The sequence below is a fragment of the Panthera leo genome, chromosome D3, assembly GCF_018350215.1.
Source record: "Panthera leo isolate Ple1 chromosome D3, P.leo_Ple1_pat1.1, whole genome shotgun sequence".
NCBI classification, from domain to species: domain Eukaryota; kingdom Metazoa; phylum Chordata; class Mammalia; order Carnivora; family Felidae; genus Panthera; species Panthera leo.
This window is the reverse complement of record NC_056690.1, coordinates 67,436,817-67,456,568: the sequence shown is the minus strand read 5'-3', so window position 1 is coordinate 67,456,568 and position 19,752 is coordinate 67,436,817. Positions and strand designations below refer to the sequence as shown.

At 49.7% G+C, this 19,752-nt stretch overlaps 1 long non-coding RNA gene across 1 annotated transcript; it reads right to left on the bottom strand.

Moving 5' to 3' along the window:
- Window positions 1-408: 408 nt before the first annotated feature.
- Window positions 409-8,633, bottom strand: LOC122204135. The gene is made up of 3 exons (XR_006195505.1): window positions 8,562-8,633; window positions 3,846-4,037; window positions 409-504 (listed from the first exon to the last, which is right to left on the bottom strand). It is a non-coding gene; the product is annotated as an uncharacterized LOC122204135 (long non-coding RNA).
- Between the last annotated feature and the right edge of the window lie 11,119 nt (window positions 8,634-19,752).

The window sequence follows — 19,752 nt, the reverse complement described above, 5'->3', positions numbered from 1 at the left end:
GGGCAGCCCAAGAGTGGAGCATCCCTTCTCCAAATCCATGTCCCTGGGGGAACCCATGAGCAACCCTAGTGACATCTGTCTGCCCCAAGAACAGGGTGTCCCTTATCCTTCCAGATGGGAAAGGAACGCTGAGCTGGTCTTCCTGATCAAGGACTGGAAAATAGAATACCTTGACAATCCCCTGACCCAAATTGGGACCATGTGGGAGGGAGGAGGATGGGTCTTATCCTTCGTGCAAAAGCCCAGCCCTGGCATCAGTGACACAGAACTTTGCTGTCTCTGGCCTCTCAGAGAGTGCTTCCCTCTAGCACTGCTTTATCTTTCCCGCTTCCGGATGCAAATTTCCCTTGAGGTCCTCCTCCTCCCTCCACTTCTCTTCCTTGGCAGTCTCATACCTCTGGTTGCTGCCTCTGTGCACTCATTCACTCAGCAAGTCCGGTCTATGCTGAACAACGCCCTCAAGTCAGATGCACCGTCTCCCCTGCCTTCCTGGCATCTCAAATTCTAGGAAGAAGGAAGAGGTGATTATAATGAGCAATCCAACGATTGCTCAAGGTGGAGGACATTCAGAATGTAGTGGAGACATAAGGTAAGAGACACTCAGCCAGGCAGCAGGGGGGCTGGAATCACCTGGGAGGCTTCCTGGAGGCCGTGAAGTCTGATCAGAGCCCTGAATGACATAGTCAGAAGATCCAAGGAAACAGCAGTGGTTGGGGTCAGGTTCAGAGGGGACTCATAACCTGGGACCCTTCCTGGCTTGGGGGGAAGTCCAGATGGAGAGGTGAGAGGTGAGTCTGGAGGGCTGGATCACCCTGAGCCTTGAAGGCAAGGAAGGGTTTCACCTCAGACAAGGAGGTGGTCAGATTTATTTTATAGAGAGCTCACTGGAGCTACAGTGTGGAGACAACAGGGGTGGAAAAGAAAATATTCAGATGAGAGACAATGGTGGCTGGCCTGGGGCCATATGGCAGCAATGTTGAGAGGCAGGGTTAAGAGTATAACTGAAAGGGGCGCCTGGGTGGCTCAGTCGGCTGACCGTCTGACTTCGGCTCAGGTCATGATCTCACAGCTCGTGAGTTCGAGCCCCGCGTCAGGCTCTGTGCTGACAGCCTGGAGCCTCTTCGGATTCTGTGTCTCCCTCTCTCTCTGCCCCTCCCCAACTCGTGCCATGTGTCTGTCTCTCAAAAATAAACATTAAAAAAAAAAAAAGAGTATAACTGATGGAGCCAGGAATTGTTCAAAGTTAGCCCTTACCCCAGGCTGAGAACAGAGCCTGGCAAAAAGAATGAACGAGGGGATGAAAGGAGGGAAGGGCCCAGAAAACAAGTGTGGGTCAACCAATAACCACCAATAAATTCAGTAAAACAGCTGACAGATTAGAATCTAAGAACACATTTTCTCTTTTGGAGTACTCTGTAGTGTATCTTGACTTTAAAAACAGCACAGGCTCATTCGTTAAGTCATTCCACAAATGCTTATTAAGCACCTACTATGTGCCGGGCACTATGCTAGATGCTGCAAACACAATAATAAAATACATACGGTCCACTTACATTTTTTACCATCATGTTGACATAGTGTGTTGCTTCCCAGAAAAACTAAGTGAGAATAGCACGTGCTGTTCCCACTTCTCTCAGTGGCCCACCCATGGGAATTCTTCATCCAGCGGATCATTAATTGGCCCCTCTCTTCCTGGCACTGTATGCCTGGGAGAAATAACCAGGCCCTCAAGCCAAGTAGCAATGCCAAGCTACTGCATTGAAGATCTACGTCTCCCTTTGCAGAGTTTTCCTGAACTCTGACCTGCCCATTGGGGGCGGGGGGGAGGGGGGGGGCGGGGGATGGGTGGCATTCCCTCGAATCCTGAGTGCGGGTCTTGCCACTCCCAAGAACAGAGTTCAGGGCTTTGCCACACCCTGACTATGAAGCCAGCTTCCCTGGCCTCTGTGAATTAGCCTGCGCACTGCTGGGCAGAACAGGGAGGCGATCGAGCGGCCCAGGGACAAGGAGAACGATGGAGACCACCGCTCAGATGATGGGGCTGAGATCGCGGCTCAAAGTTAGGAGGGAAAACAGACATGGTGCTACCCAGATGGCAGAATTTGACCACCTCTGCCTGTCAACCTTAACAGAAGAAAGAAAAAGATTCCCAATTAATAAGACCACCGACAAAAGGCAGGAATTCTGAGATGAAGCAGCAAGCAAGCCATAGTTCAAGTGGTTTCGAGAATGATTTGGATAAACTCATGAAAAAATTAAGAGGAAGTTTGGGGGTACTGGGGGAAAGTTCAAAGTTGTTGAGCCCTTAAAGTGATATCTGTCAAATGCCCCCCCCCCCCCCCCCCGCATCAGGGACAGATGCCAAGACTGAATGAACCAATGGATGGCCCATGGTTGCACTTCTGATTCCCTGGACAATGATGCCCAGGGATGCTGAGGCACACCCAAGGGTCTCTCCCCCAGCCTAGTCTAGCCAACAAGGGCATGACTGGCTTTCCGCATCACTAACCTGAAATTTGCAGTCACCAGGCCTGCCTTGGAGTCCATAGATTCCCAGTCCTATGCACCTTGGGGTTACTTCCTCCAAGGAGCCTGGCCTTTGCTGTGGCATCTTGTCCCATCATTCCTCAGAGCCTGGGATTAGGCAGGTCCTGCCACCCCAGAGTTAGGACCCTCAAGAGAAGACATGAATTTCCACCTACTCTCCTACCGGGAGGAAAGGGTGAGGAACCCTTTGGGAGGTTCCTCACCCCTTTGGGGTGAGGTTCCCTTTGGGAACCTGATGGTGGTCCTTCCTTCCTCCCTCTCCTCGCTCAGAGGGCTCACACTTTCGCCAAGGGCAGCATTCAGTTCGTGTGCTCCCAAGAACAATGGTTCCCAAGCCCCTGTCAGAGGAGCTGACTCCCTGCCACCCTTCCTCCTTCGTCCTTAGACTCCGACCACCAGGCCCCATCACCTCGGGCACATCTCCTCACCCACGTCTGTTGCCCACACATTGAACTGGCTGGTTGGTGGATTTTCTGATCGCCCCACTCTGCACACCCTTTTCAGCGAGGTGAGAAAGTCACATCGGCCAACAGCTTTGCCGGGACCCGCAGTTTCCTTCCTTGCCACACTGCACAGCCCCTGTGCCGAGCCCATCAGTGCGAGAGCCCCGGAGCCTTAGTTGTGCATTTCTTCCCCGGACAGCGGTGTGCTTGGCCCTCACCAGCTTATTGTCTTCGTGCCCGTCCCCATTTGTTCCTGACACAGGGAACCCGCCCAGCTTCCGCTGCCACAATTGACCGCAAGATGAAGGCAGGCTGGCCTCAGGGAGACGGGTTCTGACACCTCGCGGCCGTTCCGGATTGGGACTCCGATACCAGAGCTCGGCTGGCTTCAAGAAAAACGGGAAAATCGGCGACTTAAGCCTTCGAAGTCCTTCTCATTGCTTCCTGACACTCTAACATCGTCCGCAGTATCTTCTACTCATTCGTGTATTCTTTCAATAAGTACTTAATACCTACTATGTGCTCGGTCCTCGAAATACAGATGACTAGGACGGACATGCCTCTGTTCCCTGGGTGTTTTACAGGAAGGAAAGTACTCACCTTATTCATACGCTCGTGTTCGGTGTATTGGCAGAGAACACAGAGCTTATACTAACAAGTGGGGGCCTCCAGAATTTGGGGTGCCCTCTGCAGAGCAGATTTGGAGCAGAGGGATCTATCCAAGACTCTCCAATCTCACTCCACAGTAACTTTGTCCTCTGGCTCGCCCCATGTTCAGTTCTGGCCGCACCCCTTATTTCCGCCCTCTGGGCCCCCTCCTCCCCCAACTACCCCAGCCCACCCTCACTCTCTCACCCTCTCTCTGCCTCCTGCAGCACGCACTTCGCCTTCATTCCACCCCTAGCTGGAAGCAAGAACAGCAAGACGAATTTTATTTCTCTTCTTTTCCTTTGGTGAGTCGATCTGTGACAACCCTTTTTATGCATTTACTTCATTCTCAATTTCTCATAATCAGGGGGATGGTATCCCCTAAGGTTAGGCGAGAGCCTGTCAGGAAAAAAAAAAAAAAAAAGGCAGCGTAAATTCACAGAGGTAATCATAGTCTAGCTCCACTTCCCACTGCCCGTGGAACTATTAACTAATATCACTCTCTAATCTTTTTTGTACTTATTTATTTTGTGGCGAGAAACTAGTGTTATAAACACCCCTACTGTCAAAACTTGTCATCCCCATTACCTCAAGGCGGGCTTCATCTCTGTTATTCTAATTTCAGAGTTTCTCAAATTCACAGCCGCTGGAAATTGAGTACAAAATCCATTATCATTTGTATATTTTAATTATGCAAATGAGGCAGCTCAGCTGCGATGTCCGGGACCTGCAGGGATGCCTGACTTGATTCTGGGTGATTACAATTTATCCAGTCGAGTCACTTTAATTGTAACAAGCTAATTACATTGTTTCATTTGGCTTTAACAAAAGAAAAGGAGACAGGAAGCTGGATGTGGCTCAGGGCCCCCAGAACAGACCGCGGCCTCTCACCAGCCCCTGGGTGGAGGCAGCCCAGGGACCGGGCACTAGCCCTCCCCAGCCAGTTGAGGGCCTGGTGCGGGACCCCAGAGGAAGGGCAGCTAGGGGCCAGGTAGCTGAAGGCAGCCACCTGGGCAACGGCCGGCCCACCAATGTGCTCTGTCAAGGATGCAAGATGATTTTCACTCCAGCCAGGAGTTGATCCAGCCGTAAGCCTGACATCAGACCATCTCCCGGAAGGGCCTTTTCCACTCAAGCCCTTTTTGGCCCCAGGCCGGTGTCTTCGAGAACCCACCTAATTTCCACCGTTTGTGGGTGTGTGCGTGCATAACGTTTCTGGATAAATGTGCAGGTTCCCCCTGTCACTGAGAGGCCAGCAGAAGGGTTTCCCGTGATCACAGAGAGGAGGATGCGGAAGTGGGCAAGGAAGTGGAGGGCAGAGGGATGAGAGAGAAGTGGGGCAGAAGTCTACAAAGCGGGGACGATGCTTTACGAATTTCTTCTTCGGCCTCACGTTCTTGTTTCTGCGATCGGTGATAAACATGTATTCGTTTGAACCAAAGCTGTTTTCTCTCCCACTCATTACGCCTGCCAGTGAGGGAGATGGTGCTTAGCTTTGCAGGTCCCATCTTTCAGCTGAGAATCCCCAGGAAGCACCGGGCTGGTGTATATTAACAAATGACCATTCCTCGTGACAGTTATAGCAGGACCAGAATTAGTGTTTGCTACAAAGCATCAACTATTTACAGGCATGAACTCAAGTCTAGGGTGTTGCCAAATGCTTTTTTTTTTTTTTAATTCTTTGGCCCACCCCCACCCCGGAACCAGGGTCCATGACCTTTCCACCGGAGTCTCGGCCAGACAAGACCTACGACCTCAGCTGCCTAACACAGCAACAGACTCGATCCCGAAATGCAGAAATTAGATTGATGGCTGGTAATGTCGGCGAGTCAGTTCATCAGCAAATATTTATTGAGGCTCATTGTGATTCTATTACAGTCATGGCCTCTGCTTTCAGGATGTTCGAGTCCAAAGGCAGAAATAAGGCTTACGCGTTTAAAAGGGACAAAGCTGGGGTGCTCAAGGAGGTCCGAGAGGAGAGACATCTGCAGGGACTGGGATAGTTAGTATTTCTAACACACAAGTTCACCGCTGGAGGGCTGGATTCCAGGTGAGGCAGACACCGAGCAAGATGTGACCAGTGGTCCTGAGGTGCCTCTGTTACAAGTGATGCCCCTTTGTTACCGTTAAGGGGTTGCAGATACGGTAGAGACAATGCAACAAGAGGCTGGGGCTCTTGTGGGGTAACACAAGTACAGGGTGAAGGGGTTTGGTGCCAGCCTTCAAGCAAGTGAAGCAAAGGGCATGGTCTTCCCCATCAAGTCCACCATGTAAAGCAAAATCTGTCTGCAGTGCAGACCGGGACATCAGTGAGCCAAAAGAGCCTGGGGCACGGAGAGAGTCAACGGCTGAACAATGTGCTCCCACGTCAGCAAGATTCAGGATGAAATGCTTCTCAGTGAGCTGGGGGAGGCAGGTGGGGTGAGCTCTGAGAAGGAGAAGGTTTTTGAATCCTTCTTCTGAAAGGAGAAGGTTGTGTCTCAGCAGATACTCCAGAGGAAGAGATTTGTGGAAGGAGGAACCACATGGACAAAGATATAGAAGGAAGAGCAGCACCAGGCAGGGTGAGAAGCTGGAAGGAGATGGATGGAGAGCTGGCTGGTGGGCGCAGCTGAAGCAAGGACTGTGTGACTCTTGTTATCAGAACACCTGCCTCTGTGCCACGGTTGGCAGTAGCTTCTCCTTACTCTGCTGGCTGGACACCCAAAAGAGGACACCTGAGGTCGTGTCCAGGTTGGAATCGCATACAAAGCACCCTAACAAATACATGTGGAAGGGACAAAAGGAAGAAGGGAGAAATAGGGGTGGGAAATAGCACGTGGCTGGGAACGAGGAAACGAACTTTCTTCTCCCGGACCCACTACCAACCAGCCGGGTGGTTAAGGTTATGTCACTGAAGGGCTCAGAACCTGTTTCCTAGTTCACCAGAGGCTGGCAGAGGGGGACAAGCCTATCTGGAATGAACCTTCCAGACATAGGTCTCACGAGTCACGAATGCGGTGCATTTATATCTCACTAGACGGTGTCAGCCTCCGCTAAGAAAATCTGCTCTGCGTTGGGGTGAGTGGTTGGCACCAAAAGAAAAAAAAATTAAGGCTACTGCTTCTGCCTGAATTCTCCAGCTCTAAGTAAATTCGAGCCAGATGCCCAGTTCCTCATCGCTCCCTCAGATGACTCTGTGGAGTAATTATAATACTTTATGGGCATTAACTCACTGATTCTCATCGTGCCCTGGGAGGGTAGCACTCAGATCATTATCCTCCTGTACCCAGGGAGGGGGGAGCATCTCATTCTCTCCATGTGTGCATCCCGACAGCACCTGTCCCCCGAATGCACTGGAAAGGGAACGCCAGGACCAGTCACACACCAGGAAGACGGATGAGCTGGAGTCAAGGTTCTGGGAAAGGGAAAGCAGTGATGGGGGGTGGGGGGAGGTCCAACCATGGAAGGAAGAAAGTGATGCATCAAGAGGGAGGGAAATTGGCTGAGCTGGACTCGGTGGTGTCTGAGGGAAGCAGAGAACCAGTTACAAATACTGGAACAATTTAGGCTTGAAAGAGGGAAAGAAGGTGGGGGAAAGCACAGGGTAACCGAGGGAGCAGCGTGGAATGGAGAGGAGGGTCCAATCCTGATGAGGAGATGGGACCAAGGGCAGCCCTGGGAGTTGCCAAATAGGACCTGAAGAAAGTACTCACCAGGTCCTCTATCCCCCATTCAGAGCTGCCTCATACGGGGGACAAATCTGAAGTTCCTCTTCATCTCAGGAAGTCTTACAAGTATTGAATTTTACATTTGAAGCGCACATTAGAGTTTGGACTATCTCCTTATTTTACTGCTCAGCTAACTGAGCCCGGAGAGGGGAAGGAAGTGACCCAAGGTCACACAGCAAGTGAGTGCAGTCTCTGGGACTGAACCACACATCTCCTAACTCCCACTGTCTTCATTTTGCCTTCATCTCTCCTCTCTGAATCCCTTCTCACACTTACAGGAACTGTATCACGGGGCACCTGATTTTACGCTCTCCAACAATTCATTCATCTCTCTCCAAGTAAATCAGAAAACCGTTCTGTGCCAGAACCACGCCTTAGGCATCCCTTGTTGTACTCTCCGAGCCCAGCCCAGGATTAGGCACACAGAGTGAGGAAGGATGGCCTCCAGCTTGATAATGGCATGTGCCGACTGCCACCCAGAGGTGCCAAACCTCCAGTAAGGAAAATCAGAAATGGTCGCGGGGGAGGCCATCAGAACTGGCTAGAGAATAAGCCGGGAGGAGGGAGAGAAAGCCACGAACATTGCCACCGCCATCGCTGAAACTGCCAGCCAAGCAGCCCCGACGTGCTAAGAGCAGATGAGGGACTGTGAACAAAGTGGGTCCCTCTGCACCAGAGAGCGAGTGACACCTCAGCTGACAGGTGACACCGAGTGTGGTCCCGCAACTCCTTGACCTCAGAATTACACTTAAGCCCCCGGGGCCCCTCTCGGTGTTCACTCACTTGTCCCCAGTTTCAGATGCTTGTTGGAACGTGAAGCCCACCTCTCAGATCCAAACAGCTTGGCGATGAAGCAGATAAACCCTTGAGCCAGACTGCTCTGGACCCTAACTCCAGTTTGACCACCCACCAGCTGCGCGACTTGGGGTAAGTGTCTGAACTACTCTGTGCCTCTAATTCTTCATCAGTGAAGTGGGAGTATCTGCCTCTGAGAATTATTGTGAGGGTTATATGGTTTAATACACAAAACCCACCGGGGAAACTTCCTGGCATTTACTAAGTGCTCAGTAAATAATAGGATGGTCTTACTGCCTCCTCTCCCCACTGAGTTCGTGGGGCTGCAAGGACCACGCCTTCATCCCTTCTCCAACAAACCTTTGTTAGGCACCCGATACGTACCTGCACCCGACAGGTACCTGCACCCAGTACGTACCTGCCCGACACTGCAGTAGTAGCTGAGGACACACAGGCCAGAGGAGCCGCGGCCTCTCAACACTAGGGCTCAAATCTAGCAAAGGACACCTGGCGCAGACGCAGTCAGTGCCTCAACCAGAAGGGGAGGGGCCGCCGGCACCACACCCATAAGGGGCAGGGCGCCACACCCATAAGGGGCAGGGCGCCACACCCATAAGGGGCGGGGCGCCACACCCTGAAGGGGCGGGGCGCCACACCCTGAAGGGGCGGGGCGCCACACCCTGAAGGGGCGGGGCGCCACACCCTGAAGGGGCGGGGCGCCACACCCTGAAGGGGCGGGGCTGCCGGGCAAGGGATTCGCTCCCGCAAGCCTGCCTACTTTCAACCTGGAAAGGGGGCTGCATCTGCAGGAGATGCTCCCGTGGAAACCCAGCGACTTGTGGCTTCCATCCCACGGGCCACCCCGTAGGATAACCCTCAAGGGACTTCTGTTCCAGCACAGAGCACGGAGGCATGGCTGGAATGAACGCACAGAGGCTCTGGAAACACTGACACGCCGTTCCCAGACAAGATTAAATATCCACACTCCACCAGGAGGAGACTACGCACCCGTGGGAGGGCGGACAAGGAACGGGCGGCGTGCGTTCTCTTCATAGCAGTCTGTGAAAGATCCAGGGAGGGGGTGCCGTTCAAGCGGAGGCCAAAAGAAACCACACAAGAGCTGTGAATGCGGACCCCCTCCTCCTCGCAGGGCTTGCAGAATCTGCTGCCCCATCTCAGGGGCTCTGGGCATCCACCAGGAGTGCTCCAGCTAAAGTTGTAAAGTGCTGACCGGTCCACCTCTGTCATTCTAAAGACAAAGAAACCAAGGCCCAGGAATGAAATGCAGTGTGTCCCGGGCCACCCAGCTGGGCAGCTCCAGAGCCAGGGCCACAAGAGGGTGTCCGGATTCCTGGAGCCAGTGGTGTGTCTGCTTATCCATGTGCCTTTGCAGCGTGGTGCCTGCTGGTTGGCTTTCCCTGGCCTTCAGATTCCTTCCAGGTTCGACAGAGTCGGCCCCAGGGAAGACTGCGATGAGAATGGCCCAAGGGACGGACTGTGAGACACAGAAGACTCTTGTGCCCAGTGCCCAGCCAGGCCTCACTTCACAGACGAGAAAACTGAGGCTGCGTGAGATCACTCAATTTGCCTGGTGGACACAGCTCTCCATCAGCAGGCCAAGGCCCAACCCCAATGTGTTTGACTCCAGGCCCGTGCCACTGACCCCTTAGCTCTGCTCCATGGTTGTTTTTGCTACCTAGATCTTCTTCTGTTCCATTTCTCCTCAACATCTTCTTCTCTGGTCCTTCTCTGAAAACAATCTCATTCAAGCCAAGAAAGAAAACACTTCTTCAGCAATCAGGGTAGCTGGCTTAGCATTAGGGGAGGGAGCGCCAGTGCCACACCCGGAAGGGAAGGGGCCGCCAGTGCCACACCCAGAAGGGGAGGGGCCACCAGTGCCACACCCAGCGGGGGAGACAAGCTGAGCAACCAAGAACAGCACAGACCAGCAGACACTGCCCCAGGCAACTCTGGGAAGAGAGCAGTTAGACTTGGCTGGGGAGACAGGGAGGTATTTCAGAGAAGGGGAAGAGCTGGAGAGGAAGCAAGACGTTCTCCCGAAGGCTGAGAAAATACTTTTCCAGACATTTCTCTCTGTGTTCCCTAATTCACATCTCCTACTGCTTATTCTGCCTAATCAGATGGCCTCAGCTGCCTGCACGTGACCTTGTCTTAGATCATACTTTGGAAGGGGGGGTGATTTTCCTTAGTCTTCTACCTATACAGTGCCGAGGGCCACCATGACACTAAATGCCATAATTCTCAAAGATGGGGAGCCCTGCTTAGCCTGGGTCTCCTATCAGGGAACCCCCACAATGGGGCCATCCCCAGAACCACCATCCAAAGACTGACCCGTGGCCACCCAGCCTTCCCTCTCCCCGTGGCTCAGAGAGAAGAGCAGTCATCCCATCCCCCTGTCCACACCTGCCATACGATAGATGGCAGGCTCTAAATAATTAACGAGAATCATTTTGTAATGCGCTGACCCCCGAACATCACACATCACTCATTCTGATACCCCTGCTGTCCCCCTGCTCCCTCTCAGTCTCTCTCATTCCGACAGCTCAGCCTCCTCTCTTGGGTGCCCACCAGACACCACATCAACAGGCCCCCTGCATTTCTTTCTTACAAGCTTCATCATGCCAGCGAAGATGTTTGGTCTCTGAGACTCCTTCGAACACACAAGCGGGGTCGTGCAAGTGGCTGGTTGGGGGAGGGTGCTGATGCCCCGGCTGTCCCTGCTCCAGCCAGAGAATGGCTCCAGTTCCTGGAACCCACCTAAGAGCTCTGGCCCGAGGGGAGGTAACCCCAAAGCCCCATAGGCCTGAAAGAGAAATCTGGTGACAGTCTGAGTGGCCCTGCCTACTAGGGCCATCTCACCTAGGTGGGGCAAGAAGCCACATGAGAAATACTAAGAGATCTGTAATACAAGTATCCCAAAGAACTGTTTCTGTCCCTGAATTTTGTGCCAGGCTATTAATATGGATTACCTGCAGTGTGTCCAGGCCTGTGAAAAGTAACGTGGAGGGACAGTGACAAAACTAAGTGGTATGTGTCACCCACTGGGACTCACACACAAAACCCTTAGGGAAAAAAATAAAAAGGTTTGGAACGTTTCTGGAAAAGACATATAAGACACTGGTGCTCCCACTTATCTTTGAAGAATGGAAATGGGAGTAGGGAAAAGAAGAACAAAGTTGTGCTTTTTTCCCCCCGCTTTATTGAGGTATAATTGACAAATAAAATTGTATATATTTAAAGTATACAGTGTGATGATTTGATACATGTATACTTTCTGAAATGACTACCACAATCAGGTTAATTAACACATCCATCACTTCACCTAGTTTCCAGTGTGTGTGTGTGTGTGTGTGTGTGTGCGCGCGCGTGTGTGTGGTGAGAACAATTAAGATCTACTTCCTTAGATCCATATTCATCAGGGATATTGGCCTGTAATTTTCTTTTCTTATGGTGTCCTTGTCTGACTTTGGTATCAGGGTAATACTAGCTTCATAAAATGAATTTGGAAGTGTTCCCTGCTCTTCAAATTTTTGGGAGGGGTTTGAAAAGGATTGGTATTAATTCTTATTTAAACGTTTCATAGCATTTATCAGAAAAGCTATCAGGTCATGGGCTTTACTTTGTTGGGGAGTTTTTAATGACTCTTTACTGGACTGTTCAGATTTTCTATTTCTTCATGGCTCAGTCTTGGTAAGTCGTACATTTCTGTGAACTTGTCTATTTCTTCCAGGTCATCCAACTTGTCGGTGTGTAATTTTTCAGGTTGTCTCTTACGATCTTTTGTATTACTGTGGTCTCAGTTGTAATGTCTCCTTTTTCATTTTTGATTTTATTTACTTGAGTTTTTTTATTCCTCAGTCTCACTAAAGCTCTGTCAATTTTATCTTTTCAAAAAAAAATCACCCCTTGGTTTTGTTGATCTTTTCTACTGCTTTTCTGATCTCTGTTCCATTTATTTCTGTTCTGGTCTTTGTGATTTCCTTCCTTCTGCTAACTCTGGGGGTGGTATATTTGTCTTTTTCTAGTTCTTCTTAGCTCCAGAAGATTTTCCATAGATTCTTTGAGGTTTGCTACGCAGACCTCCAGGTATCAGATCGCCAGTTTATTATATTACAATAAGCCTCTATCTGGAGACCAGCCAGATGGAAAAGACGCACAGGACAAGGTGTGTGGAAGGGGCGGAGCTCCCATGTCCCTCCAGGTGCACCCACCTCCCAGCCAGGACACTCCACAGAGCTGTGCTTCTGCTTTTCACTTTTTAGACTCTACTGTCAGAATGTTGTTTACAGCAATGTATTACTTCTTCAAATGTTTAACATACACTTGTAGAAAGAGACCAAATCCAGACTGAGCCATAAGCCACTCTAAGGGTCTGTGCTGTGTGTCTCTTCTGTTTCTGTGTTTTCACCATCTGGAACATTCCCTGGGCAGCAGAAATGCTCAATCAAGAGTTGCTGAGTGTTGGATAAAGAGGGTGCTGTTGTGAGGTTAAAGCTAGCGGTGGAAAATAATCTCAGAGGAAAGGGAGGTAGTGGGAAGATGACCAAAACAGCTTTAAGAAGGAACTGGAGATAAGGGTATATAACTACGTGTGGTGATAGATGTTAACTAGACTTGTTGCGGTGATGATTTTGCAATATATACAAATATTAAATCGTTCCATTGGATACCTGACACTAATACAATCTGGTAGGTCAATTATATCTCAATTAAAACAAAATTTGATAGGGAGGCTGAAAGAGGGTTTTAAAAAATCTAAGTTACTTTTGAACTTTTGTAAACAATTTACCTAAACATGCTTAATCTAAGCAAAATAAAAATTGAAACATATATATATATATATATACACACATATATATGTGTGTATATATATATATATAAAGAAGAAGAAGGAACTAGAAAGGATTTAGATAAGCAGAAAGGTGGGGAACAGATGGTCAAGGCTACAGGAAGAGGATTAGCTATCAGTAAGAGTTTTTTGAGGGAGGAAGGAAGGAATGAATGAAGGAGGAGGGGATAAGGAAGATGGAAGGAAGGAAGGAAGGAAGGAAGTAAAGAAGGAAGGAGGGAGGGAGGGAGGCACTAAGGAACGTGCGCTAAGGCAGGAAGGCAAAGGGGGGAAGCATCAAGGCCAGTGAACATAAGAGCATAGAGATAAACCTAAGGAGGCAACATGGAGCCCATTTATGGAAGGCCTTGGCTCTTGTCTAAAGGCTGGGATGCCAAACTACCTCTGTGCTCCAGGCAGGTCATGTCTAGTGCACAACAGCCACAGACCTCTTCACCACACTCTACTGCCCTGAGCCAACAGCTCCCAGCCCCAGATGGTGTGGAGTCGGCTGCCTCTGAATCACCTAAGGGGAGGAGGGAAGACGGTAAATGCAGGATCCAGGCTCTGCTCCCTGAGATTCTGATTGCATAAGCAGTACCCAGGCACCTGAATGTTTAACTAGCTCCCCAGGGGGCCAGAAGAAAGTCAGGTTTAGAGACCATAGACCTAAACCATCCCATTCTTTACAAGTCTTTAGGAATCAATTTCCACAAAATCCTTCACACCTAAAATAACTCCCAGTCCCTTTCCCCTTGCTTGCTTGCCACCCCAGTGTCTACAAAAAGACATTTATTGTGTGTATGAGTCAGTTAAGCTGCTGTAACAAAACACCATAGACTGGGGTGGGGGGTTTAAACAACAGAGATTTATTTTCTCAGTTCTGGAAGCCAGAAGTCCATGATCAGGGTAACAACATGGTTGGGTTCTGGTAAGAGCCTTCTATATGGTTTGCTGTGTTCTCAAAGGGCAGAGAGTTCTGAGGAACTTGAGAGGTGAGCTGGGTCCGAGTGTGAAGGATCATGTGCTCGTTTACAAGCAATAGATATTTACACTTGGTGTTTATCCTCATGGACCCTCACCTTGATGATTTCTTGGAAGGGGAGGGCAATGCCACATTATTAAAACGAGTGGGTTGTTGTAAGAGTTAAGTGAGGTCACGTGTTAGAGAAGGTTCTCACAGGACTTTAAGTGTATATATGAGGCTTCTGGTACCTTTAAAACAAAAAAGAAAGAAAGGAAGGGGGCCCCTGGGTGGCTCAGTCGGTTAAGCGTCCGACTTCGGCTCGGGTCATGATCTCATGGTCCGTGGGTTCAAGCCCCACATCAGGCTCTGTGCTGACAGCTCAGAGCCTGGAGCCTGCTTCAGATTCTGTGTCTCCCCCTCTCTCTGCGCCCACCCCCCCGTGCTCATGCTCTGTCTCTCAATAATAAATAAATGTTTAAAACATTAAAAAAAGAAAGAAACCAATATGAGCAAACACTAACATGTGAATGCTGGGCAGGTATAAAGAGTTTATCCTCTCTGCACTTTTGAAATATTCCATGATTTAAGGATAAAAGAAAAAGGTTTGCATCGGGAATGACCCAGAGCAGGTAGTTGCTCCGTGGTCACCCCAAAGGATATCCGTTTGGAGGTGCAAATGATGTGAAGAGAGGGACCCAGCTACTGCCACTGACACCAAGATGTGCATGGTCGGTCTGCAGCCTGGATTGCATGCGGGTCCAACCCTCCTGGACACCTGAAAACAGGTGAAAGACACCCTGATCGCAGCATAGTTTTGTCAAAACCGTTTCGTCCTAACACAGCTGGGGGCATCTCCCTGGCACCCAGGAAATCCCTGCCATGGAGCAGACTGCCCGAGACAGGACCCAGCTCAGCACACGGCCCCCAGGAACAGCGGATGCATCTTCTGTCTCTTTGGTGTCACCCTTGCTGTCTGACTCCGCCCACAAAAGCCTCATTTCTCGGTGTGGCTGTGGACTTCAGATTCTGCCCCAAACTCACGGGAAAAGGAAAGTCACTTCCTCAATCGCCCACCCACCCCTTCCTTCGCAGAAAGTGGAGTCTATAAAACACAAGGCTCCTCGGGGTGCAGCCCAAGGGGTTACGAACCCCACTCGGCAGTGCAACAAACAGGAAAAACAAACTTCCTTTCCACCCGTTTGATCCCAAATAATGCCAGCCCTGGGACTCGAAAGCTCCAGGCCCTGGTGGGAGGCTGGCATTAATGACACGGATGGGCTTCCAGAAGAACTAAGGCAGCAGTAAGCAACACATCCAACACCCTCTTCTCCTGGGCTTGATCTTGGTGGGGCTCTTAGGGCCATTTTTGCAGATCCCACCTTTGACAAAATTGTGGTGCCCAAAAGCTTGGGCTTCCACGTTCGTTTTGGCCTTCCTGAGCCTCTCCTTGTCCCCCCAGCCCAGCCTCTTTCCCCTGCCCCAGCCTCTCCTATAGTATGGGAATGGTCATACAGCGAAAAACACTTCGTCAACACAGGGAATCGCCCTGTGTGCCATGTTGGCAGGTGGTGAAGAGTAAAGGACTTTTACTTGATCCCCTAGGCAGTGGGAATGCAGAGCCAGGAAAGGTAGGACCCTTGAGTACAATCGTCTTTCAGGTCTTCCGCGAGCAGAAAGAGGTTATTTGGTGCGGAGAGGAAAATGCTTAATCCATTTAAATGTATCACTACTGGGGCATCTGGGCGGCTCAGGTTGAGCGTCTAACTCTTGATACGGGCTCAGGTCTCGATCTCACAGTTCACGGGATCAAGCCCTGCATCCGGCTCTGTGTTGACAACCCGGAGCCTGCTTGGGATTCTCTCTCCCTCTCTCTATCCCCCTTCCCCCTTTGCACGGGAGCATAGCTTGTTCTCTCTCTCTCTCAAAAATAAATAAATAGCATTTAAGAAAATAAATGTATCGCTATTGACAGAATTTCGATAGTAAAATTCTTGAGGCAGCTCAAGGGAAATTGAGGAAACACAGCCTGCTGTTTACATCAGAGCATGCTTTGAAAACCCCGCTGACATTTGTTAAGGCCCACAAGGAGCTGAGCATGGTAACAATCTTATATACATTGTTTCACAGGGTCCTAAAAGGTGGGATTCTCTTCCACCGGTTCAGAGAAGAAGTAACTGAGATTCCAAATGCTTCAAGGTCGCAGAGCAGCAGGTGGTGGGTCTGGAATTTACATCAACCTAACCCCAGCACCTCTGATGTTCCAGTCACCCCCTGCTGCTCTGGAGACCTCCTGGATCTTGCACAAATACAACCAGGCTGTGCTTTTGCATCAAGGACCAGCCAGGATCCAGGCCCTAGCCAGAGGGCTTTCATGAGGGGGTGAAAGCAAGGTCAGTGGAAAGTCGCTGACCTGGGAGCAAGTAGTGGCCTGGGGTGGAGGCGTCTTTGAGAGTAAACAGCTGTGTGATCCCAGGCAAGTTACTTCACCACCCTGATCTTCCTTTTCCATAACATTAGGACTAGAGCCGTGACGGCAAATTGTTTGAAGCAGAGCCCTTTTCTTCCAAATGAAATTATAAAGGAACCGCAACAAAACAGATCAGGGGCGCCTGGGTGGCTCAGGCAGTTGAGCGTCCAGCTCTTGGTTTCGGCTCAGGTCATGATCTCGCGGTTTGTGGGTTCAAGCCCCCCATCGGGCTCTGTGCTGACAGCGTGGAGCCTGCTAGGGATTCTCTCTCCCTCTCTCTCTCTCTGCATCTCCCCTGCTGTCTCTCTCTCTCTCTCTCAAAATAAATAAAAATAAATAAATAAACAAATAAAACAGATCAAAACGAGACTGCCCTCCCTGGAGACTGCCCTCCCTGGTCCATACCGGCGTGGAAAGTGCGGGAGGCAAAGATCCAGACACTCCAGACAGATTTTTCAATCCGTTTTTTTTTCAATCCTATATTATACAGTTGAGGAAACAGAAGTCCAGAGAGCTGAGTACATTGGGAAGGTTGCATAGCTGCTCAGAGGCAGAACTGGGATTCCCAGACCAGGCAATCTTGCTCGAAGGCTGTGCCCCCACTGTCACACCCTCCCCTCCCCCTGGCAGGAGCCAGGCTGATGCTCATTTAAGATGGCACGTTTACAACAAGCCATCAGACACAAAAGTTAAGGTTCATCGTGGCAATAATCCCCCACATTGGCCCATGCTGAATGGGAGACTGCTAGGTAGGCAGATATAAATATAGACTTTATTATAACACATCACAAGGCAGGGGAGTTAATGTTGCTGTCAGAACATTCATTTCCACATTTCCTTACTTTTGCACGTCTTAATTTGCAACTTAATGTGGCATTATCATAATTTTTTGCATTATGTAATGATTAAAGTGAGGCGTATCATATTTATTGATTTATTTGATTTATTTAAAATGTAACCATTGCCCCAGGGCAGGTGCATGTACAAAATACAAATGCAACAGTTAAATTGAATCCAGCAGATAAATTCCCCATTAAGAAAAGACATTTCGGGACTGTCAAGACAATGAGAAATGTCTTCCCGGAATCATTAGAAGAGAAGGAATCTTGAGAGGTCATCTGGTCCAACACTCTGCCTCAGGCAGAACTGCTCCTAATCCCCCCAAAACTGAGCATCGCGGAGCTTTCAGACAATCTCTAGGGAGAGCCACATTCTACCATAGTCTCCCACCTCTGTCCTCAACCCCAAAACCAGTATCTTCTCCCTGGGTCAACCACCCTTTTTGTCCCTGAAATCCAGGACCTCAACTCTGACTTCTTTGGTTTATAATCATCCATGTTTAAAGTCCATTCCTCACTCTATTTCCTGTCTATTGATTTCTCATTCCACGCCTCCACCTTCTAAAAGACCCATATGTGAAGACATCAAGTTCTTTTTGCAGAATTTCAGAGTCTCCCAGTGAGAAAGAGAATTGATCCAACACCCTACCCAGAGCAGAACCTTCTTAGACGCATTTCAAACCGCTGGACGTCCAGTCTTTGCTAAAACTTTCCAAAGCTGAGGTGCCCATTACTGACCGGGAGGCTGTAATCCTGAGTCTGACGCTATGGGGACACCCACTCCCTGTAACCTTCTCCCAGCCCAGCCCGGGATCCCATTCTTCTCCCATTGTTTCGTTAGGACTTGGGATTTGGGATTGAATTACACTGAGATTGTGTTTCAAAGCACTCCCTTCATTCAAGACCCCAAACGGCCCAAACATCCTGGGTAACAAAAATCCCATTCGCCTTCCTCAACCCTCCCTGTCCTGGGTCGGACTATGCTTTCCATGTGCCTCTCTGGTAGGCTCTGAGCCTGGTCCTGATCAACACCCAGGCTTGGATTTCTACCCTACCAAGTTGTCTTTCCTTGTTTCAGTAACAGTAAGGTCATTCTCATTCACAGTGAGATTAACCTTCTTAAACGCAACATTTGTGGAATGGGAATTAGTCACCATCCCACCAACGAACACTTCATCTGGTCTTTCCCAAGTCCATCTTTCATTTCCAAAATGGATGGCTCAGACTACAAGCAGAGCATCTCAAGCTTTTACTTTTGGCCATAGAACCCTTTCTTTAAATGAAAGCTGTCTTAGGCCGCTTCAGCTGCCCTAACAAAGACCTAGTGTGGCTTAAACAACAGACCCCTATTTTCTTGTGGTTCTGGAGGCTGGAAGGTCCAAGAACAAGGCTCTGGCAGAGTTCAGCTTCTGGTGAGAGCTCTGTTCTTGGCTTGTAGAGGGCTACTCTGTCCTCATGTGGCCCTTCTTTTTAGGAGGTGCAGAGAGAGATAGACAGAAAGGTCGAGAGAGAGAAAACTCTCTAGTGTCTCTTCTTATAAGGACACTCATCCTACAGGACTGGGGCCCCACCCTTATGCCTTCATTTAGCCTTAATTCCTTCTTTCTTAGAGGCCCCATGTCCTAATTCAGCCACACTGGGGTTAAGGCTTCAAAATATGAGTGGGGAAGATGGGGGGTGTGGTATACAAACATTCAGCTTCTGATAGAGGCCACTGACCCTTGGTGCTCCTTGGCTGGCAACCACATGACTCTAATCTCTGCTTCCGTCGTGGCATGAACTTCTCCCTGTGTGTGTCTCTGTTCACGGGGTGCCGAAGGGCAGCAGAACAGGCTACCCTGAAATGTGCCACTTGGGCGTAAGGATTATCTTGAGCTGAAGGCCATTGAGAAGCAGATACAAGAAAAGCGCTCCGCCCGCCCCTTACTTGCCTAAAAGCAGGACATAAATTTGTACGTGCCTCTTCTCCCCTCTCTACCAGAAGAGACAGAAGTTAATCACCAGCAGCAATGCCAGGCCTTTATCAGCCCAGACATGCACCAGAGGAATCTACATTAACACACAGTACTAACCAGCCCTATCCGCGTTGGTTCCTCTATGTATTTGCCGGCCCACAGTCTGCTGCTCCTAAAGCTCAAAGCCCTTTTCCTCTGTCTTGCCACATCTCTAAAAAGTTACGGTTCTTTTGTAAAGACGCAATATAAGCCCACGTTCTGAGCCCCCTCTTGAGCTACTCATGGCTGGGTGCTCCCCCGTGTATATACCCTGCACGTGTTAATAAACTTACGTTTTCCTTTCTCTTGATAATCTTTTCTCAGGCTAGTTTACTGGGCACCAGGAAAAGACCCTAAAATGGGTAGAGGGGAAAAAAATGTTTTCCTCCCCTACTGTGCTGTCCTCTTCATATCCGATTAAAACCCACCCTAATGACCTTATCTTAACTTGGTTACATTTGCAAAGACTTTATTTCTAAGTAAGGTTGCATGC